This window comes from Pteropus alecto, unplaced genomic scaffold, assembly GCF_000325575.1.
Source record: "Pteropus alecto unplaced genomic scaffold, ASM32557v1 scaffold38, whole genome shotgun sequence".
Taxonomy (NCBI): Eukaryota; Metazoa; Chordata; class Mammalia; order Chiroptera; family Pteropodidae; genus Pteropus; species Pteropus alecto.
In genome coordinates this window covers 5826987-5834518 of record NW_006442512.1, presented here as the reverse complement: position 1 = coordinate 5834518, position 7532 = coordinate 5826987, and the positions used below count along the sequence as shown (strand labels likewise).

General features: G+C 46.0%; 1 pseudogene; it reads left to right on the top strand.

The window, feature by feature from the left end:
• Nucleotides 1-3915: 3915 nt before the first annotated feature.
• On the top strand, nucleotides 3916-4034 carry LOC112471707 (annotated as a pseudogene).
• The last annotated feature ends 3498 nt before the right edge of the window (nucleotides 4035-7532 follow it).

Genomic DNA, 7532 nt, shown 5'->3' with positions numbered 1-7532 from the left:
ACAAATATATTGATGTGTTTGATTACAGAGTGTTCCTCAGGCCCACTGGGTGTGATATAACATACTGTTATGCACCATACAACTCTTGTAAAATCCAACGTTTCTGAATGTTGAAACATCCAGCCTTAAGATAAACTATAGTCCTGCATTATTTCTACTTTACATACAAAGAAAACTGAGGTTCTGGAAAGAATAAGTTATCTCGCCAGACATTGCAAGCCTTTGAGGGGCAGACGTAAACCTAGGGTGCTGTGACAGGCCACCCTGCACTCAGCCACCGGAAGGGGCCCTGCACTTCTTCAGTGCATGAGAATTCTTAGGTGAGATGGGCTACATTTTCTAATTGCCCCATGAAAGCCTTTCAAATCCCCTTGTTCTGAGGAGAACTGGGGCATAGTACGGGAGCTCTGGAAGCCCCCTTCCCAACCACAAGTCCCTGACTGGATTTGACACTCTAAGATCTTTGTAGAGCCCTTTTAGTTATTTTTATAATAAACTTCAAAAAGCTTTCTATGCTTTGGAAATTTATTGTTTCTGGACATAGTGGCAAGTGGAGATTTATCCACAGAAAGTCTGGAGTTTAATAAAGCCTTTTGTACTGCAAATGTGTCCATGTGACTGAAATAGAATAAACTCTTGGGCGTTTCTCCTCATTATTTCCCTCTGCATCATCTCTCCCTCCCTCCAAACCCTTGCTTATCCTGTGCCCCTGCCAGCATTTCCCTCTGATCATTCACATTCAGTAATTAATTCATTCAACAAACATTTATTAAGTCCCTGTTGCTGCCAGCAGTGTGGTATAAGAAGTTTTATGGTTTATTAGAAGCTCACTCATTTGACAAACAAAAGATTGGGATCCTGGTCCTGCAAGGGATTGGATGGGCCCTTTTCCTGCTCTGGACCTCAGTTTAACCATGTGCAAAGTAAGGAAATAGATGAGGGGATGCAAAAACCAACCAACCAACCAACCAACCAACCAAACCATCAGCCACAATGTATAGAAACCTCACACAAATAGAGTTAAATAATAAAGGAGTGTAGGCCTTGACATAGTCTGATGAGGGCCCTTGATTCAGCCCTCCTCTGGATATCCTTTTAATCTTCAGGGTGGCTTGCCTCATGTTCACAAAAGGGCTGCCAGTAGCTACTGCGAGCACATGCTTCACAGCCAAGGAGAGAGAGGCAGGGCTATTTCCAGCCTTAAGAATAATTACCAAACTTATTGCTTAGAGCTAGGTTTGTTCTGATTCAAGCCTGCATTGATTCCAGTAGGTCAGAGCCTGACCTGGAGAAATTATTGAATCTTTTGATCATCACACCTGGAAAGAGAGTGCCACTTCTAATAGTCATCAAACAAAAGTCCAGGATTTCCAGCTGATTGGTTTACCTTAACTGAACCAACCTCATAGCAGTGGGTTTAGGATCACCCCAATTAATTTGGAATAATCGGGCCCATCCCTTGTACTGGGGTTGAGGTTAATTCTTCTCACACACCATGGAGTGATGAGGTTTTGGGGTTGCATTCAGGGGTGCAACCAAAAGTTGGACCTAGACTCTTTAGATGAGGAGAAGGGGAAACTCAGTTTGGGGCACTGCTGGTCTCTGGTGTCAGCCTGGGCTGAGCAGGGAGCGATTGCTGAGGGCAAAACCTCTGTGTGTCTACAGGGCTTCCCTGTTGCCTGGCAGTCAGATGGCACTGAGTGTGTGAATATTAACCCGTTTTTCAAAATATAAGAGAAACAGTGGCTTGTTGTAAAAAACTCAGAAGGCTCAGAGGGCGGAAAGAATGGAAAATATTCTTGTCCATCTAATACCTCCAATTCCTAATTCCCAGAGTGAATTGCAGTCATCTACTTTTTGTGTATCTTCTAATTATGTTCTATGCATATCCCAAAATGTATAAACAGTATTTATATATGTAAGTGTGTATATATATAAAATGAAATTTTTCATTACATATATATTACATAGGGATTATAGTATAAACAAATGTTTGTTGAATGAATAAACGAATACCTAAAGCCACATGGGGCTCTTTGACAGCGAGAGGCTCAAAAGAGATGAAGGTTACTTTTACCTATGGCATCCACTACAGTCCATCAGAAAACAGAGCCCGTGCAAGTTGTTTTAACAGAAATTTTAATATAGAGAATTGATTTAAAGGGTTGGAGGACTAGAAGGGCAGAAAGTGGTCGCCAAGGACACATAGAGATAGTAATTCCAAAAAGCAGCTACCTCCCTTGGGATGGGAGTTTGGGTGAAAGAGAACGAAGAAAGAGATCTGGGTTGTTAGAACCCGGAAGCTTGGAGAAGAAGCTGCAGAGCTGGGCCCTCAAACTCGGAGAAGGGGGCGCTGGCCGACCGGTGCTGATGTCTCTGAGGGAAATGTGTTGCGGATGGTTCTGAGAGTATGACGAAAGGGGGTGAATGAACTGTGGCCATGGCTGTGGCTGCTGGGTGAAATGTATGGCTGGGATGATGCTGCCAAGAATAGGAAGCAAATGGATTCTCTCCTCCTGTCTGCCATTGTCTTCCCAGTGATAAGGGGAGGAGGGAACCCGGTGAAGTGAAATGCGGTGAAGGGGAAATGTGATTTGCAGAGTTCCTTCCCAGCATCACAAAGTAAGAAGTAGAGGCGGATTCGGTGCTGAGAGACAAGCGTGTTATCACCAAGACACCTTGTTTCTGTTTATTTGCAGCCTTTGTGCAAATTAGAAAGCAGCACTCGCTCTGGGCAGAATTGGTCCTGTGCCGGTAAGCATGGCCCGGTGAGGAGAATTAGAAAAAGGTGCCTTTAGGAGGATGCACACCATACCAGCTGGGCAGGAAAATATGGGTTAGATTTTAGTCCCTAACGTATCCTCTCGGCCAGAAACACTTGTACAGGACGTAACCTGTATAGTCACGTCTAGCGGCCCTGCATCTGTTCCACTATCGGCATATAGTATGTTCTGTTACATGTGGACAACAAATACATACATGTTTGCGTGCATGAATGTGCAGATGAAAACACGTTTCTTACAAATATAGTGTACGTGTGACTGCAGAAGTACGCGTAGAGATGGTTTCCCCTGAATACAAAAGAGGGCTATCAGTAGGTACTGTGGTTGTCCTATTTCCCTCCCTCCATGGGGGCCAGGGGTTCAGGATGGTTTATCAAGATCCCTGGCATCTCATAGCTCGCTGGGTACTGGCCTCTTCTCAGCATGGCACCCAGGATCTGAATTAACACGTGTGCTTCCAACGAAGGCATAGAAAATACAAACATTTTCTCAGCAAACCTAGGAAGCTTTTTTCGAGAGACTGGGTGTTGGGAGTCTTCAGATAGGAGGTATCAGAGAAGTTAGAGAGGCTATTTCAGAATTTCTTCATAATAGAGTTTTCACATTGGATGGGATCCTAGAAATGATGTAGTAATAATGATAATGAAGCCAATAATAGTTGTCTTAGATTAGATACCTGACTCTGAGGCAGGTCGTGTGAGAAGCTGGGGAGTAAGTATTCAGGAGAGACTCTGAATGTGAGGAGGCCGACTGGGCAGTGGGAGAAGCTGACCTACAATGCATCTGTGATTGAGGCCTCTGCCATCCTACAAGGAGCTCTGGAGCTGGGATGGCCCTTCTGAATGATCTCCAATTGAGGTAAGAGTGCTGAGCCTTGTATCCACACACCAGCTAGTCACTGGCCATGGACCCCCTTGCAGGGAGGTGTAACCTTGGGAGGTCAGTTTGCTGTGGTCTAAGGCAGGTTCTGATGGGGGACGAGCTTTGAGCTTCCTGTCAGCTGGAGGATGGGTGTGTTGGCTCTGAAGAGAGCAGAGCAACACACCATACACTACAGTAGTGATGAGGTGATGATAGCTACCACCTGTTGATCACCTACACTAAGCTAAAAGCCTTGCCTATAAATCTCCCAGTCTACGGCCATGCAACCCTGAACAATCCCGATCCTGTCTGATCTCAGAAGCTAAGCAGGGTCGGACTTGCTTAGTACTTGGATAGGAGACCACCTAGGAAGACTGGGTGCTGTAGGCATAAAAATTAAGGGATCGTAAGCTGACAAGGTCCTTGCAATCTGTGAGGTCAACCAAGGGTTGCCTCACCAAAAATAAATAAATAAATAAAATAATAATAATAATAATAAATAATTTTTAAAAAATTAATAAATCTCCCAACTCTTCCCCATCCCAGGAAGTAGCAACTGATATCCAAACCTGTTGCTCAAGACAAAAATCATAGGCAATATCCTTGATGCTTCCCTTTTCTCCTCTCCCCACACCGCAATCCATCAGCAGGGTTTATTGGTTATACTTCTAACATGTATCCTGAATCTGTCCACTTCCCTCCATCCTCATCACTCTGACCAAGCCATCAAGGCTTTCTTGGTTAACAGGTCTTTCTGTTCCCACCCTGGTTGTCCTGCCATCCATTCTCTGCCTGCGGCCAGAATGACCTCAAAATATCACTTTCCTAAGTAAAACCCTTTAATTGATTCTTGCTGAACATTAAGACTTAAAGTCTGAACTCCTTACCATGGGATGCAAGGCCTCACACAATCAGTCCTTGTCTCCTTAACCTCTGAGGTTCCCTGGCCCACCATATTCTAGCCACACTGGCTTTCTCTTGATTCCTTGAACATGTCAAGCTCGTTCTTACCCCAGAGCCTTCGCAGTAGCTGTTCCCTCTGCCTGGAATGACCATCCATAGAACCTGCCATGGCATGGTCTTGTCATTCAAGCCTCAGCTCAAATGTCACTTCCTTAGTTAGGCCTCCCCTGACCATCCTAGTTAAATTCCTACTGGAGATATCAGTAGGAATTTAAAGGGCCAGCCCCACCTCTCACAGCCTGAGGGCTGTTTGCAACTGATCAAAGCTCCCTTTCACAACACTATCTGGTGACCTGGCAGTGTGGTGTCTTCTTTGGAGGAAAAGTCTCACGTGGTCTATTTTCAGGAGCCTGGAGCTGTCTGGGGACCTCATTGGCCTGGCTACAGCACAGGCAAACTGAGCATTGAGTAAGGGGAACTCGGGAGAGTACAACTTGGCCTAGTTCCTCCGAGTGAGTCAGCTAGCAAGTGGAAAAGAGAAGCCCCCTTATTACTGAATTTTAATTGCACTGGAAACTGCCCAGCCCTTTGGTCTAATGCTAAAGGGAAATTTGGTTCCTCGGTCTACATGCTTGGGGCAAGTAGAGACGAAACGAGGTTGGAAACATTCTTAATATGTGTTTTCTTCAGTCATTAACGGAGAAAAACAAGCTCTTGCAGTGCTTGAAGGAAACCATGATCCAATTTACAGGTAGTTAAGACATCGAAGGACTTAGGCTAGGTATTGGGGACACTGAAGTGTGATAGGGTCCCTTTTGTCATGGAGCTCACTATTAGGAGTGGGGATGGGGCAGAGGAAAAGGGGGACAAGACAAGACTCATTGGGACCCCAAGTTCTATCAGGCTGTTTGGGGTTCTCACACACAGAGAGCTGCTAATAGACAGCAGACTGAGTGCGCCTGGAGCCAAGGGGGTAGGCAGGCAGTGAGGCTGAATCCCCAGGAAGAGGAGCAAGTGAGCTCCGGGGGCAGAAGCAGTGAGAGAAGACTTCCTGTAGGAGGTTGTCTTGGAACCGGCTCCAGAAGAACTGTGGGCTCTAAACGAGCATCACTGAAATAATGGGCCATTAGATCCATCTCTCCAGCACAATTCTGCTTCTCCTCTCTTTTCCTCATCATTTCATTCCCCAGCTGGGGAGCACTCAGGAATAACTTGCTGTGCTCCAGCAGGCCTATAGGGACCACCCTACCTGGATGATGATGTATTACAATCTCCAGCCGCCACACACCAGAGGTGACTTCTTGTCTGGGAAGCCCACACTGGCGCCTCGGAACACTAGCTTCTTCTTGGAAAAAGCAAACGGTTGGTTCATTGATTCATTTGTGTGTGGGGGCGCATGGAAATGGCTGCCCATAGGGGTGAAGGGGTGACGTGGGAAAACACGGGCTGGCTTCAAAGCAGAGCACAGGGAGGCTGGGAACAGTTCTGCTTTGTGAGCAGAGTCGGGCTAAAGGCAGAGAGAGAGAAAGAGAGCATGAGAGCGAAGCAGGAGGGAGTCAACTCTTGGTAATTTGAAGTTAATTTTGACTTGCCTTGAAGATCACCATGCAGCATCTAGTTTTGCCTTTGATGGTCGAAAGAAACCAGCTGCTTTTATTCCTCTTCAGGACTTATTTTCCCCCCAGCAGTGAAGCAAATTAGGCATAGCAGCAGTGCAAGTTGCAGTTGGTATTGTTTCTGAGAAAAAGGTCAGGCTAATTGTTGGTTAGGAACTCACAGAGATGCGGCACATTTCTCTTGGCTGCTCCATCCTGCTCCCAGTAATGTCTGATTGGCATCTTCAAAGACAGGTACCGCGGGTCTTCATTACTAACCGAGGCCCCTGGTTCTAACCACCAGTGTGCTTGCACCAAGCTAAGCATTTGGCAGAAGGGACACAGGTAGGAAGATACTATCCCTTTGCCCAAGTGGGGCCTAAAAGACCAGCACACCTGGACGCCTGCACCAAGTTGTCGTAAAATATTGCTTTTAATTTGCATCATCAGCAGTGCAAGGATTGGCTGGGAATGCAGTCTCATTTTCTTTTCTTTTTTCTGTTGCCTCATTCTTATCATCAACTCAGCTATAAAAATTAATATCATGGAGGCTTCCTTGAAGGATATGCAACGCATCTTTATCTCTGGAAAGTCTCAAATGTACCTTTGCATCACATTTAAGCAGCCACTGGGGAAGTTCACTTGTGCTGTTTGGGGCCCCTGTAGAGCTGTTTCAAATGAGCGGCACGCTGACAAGACTGGGGAGGGCTGGGGAGAGGCTTGACCATGACGGGTAGAGGATGAAAAAACTGTCATCTCAAAACAGCAAATGATTCCTCTCTTGATATAGGTGGGGACTTTCATCTTTAGTGCAGACTTATCCTTTGTGCTGCTGAAATGATCAAAATGGATCTTTAGGTCCATAAAGTGAGTTTCCTCCTGCTGTTTCGGGGAAAACTGGGAAGTAACGTGAATGTAGATGTTGTAAATGGGAATATGAGAGATGAATTTGTTGCATGTGACTGTGCCAGATCTAGGTTTCTCCTCTTGTCTCCCTCCCTCTCTTCCTGCTTCTCTTGCTGACTGTGCCTCCCTCACCTCCCCCTGGTGCATGCGTGTTGGTCAAGCAGTTTGGTCACTGAATGCTGCTGACCTAGAAAGCAATCCCTTCTCCTTGGCTGCTTCCTGAGTAATGATCAGGGTGGAAGGGGTGGTGTGGGGGATTATTCAGATCTATTTTGGAAACGCAGGATGTGATCTTGAGCATTCCTGAGCCTGATGTGTCTTTCTTTCCCAGAAGCCATTCCAGGGCAGCCAAAGGGGTGCCTAGGAATTTAAACTTAACTCTGCTTCGGCTGCTTGGATTCTCTTTTTGGGTCACCATGATATTAGAGTGTTAAGATGGTGACCGCCGGGAGGAGGACACAGCTCACCAACTTCACCTACGGTG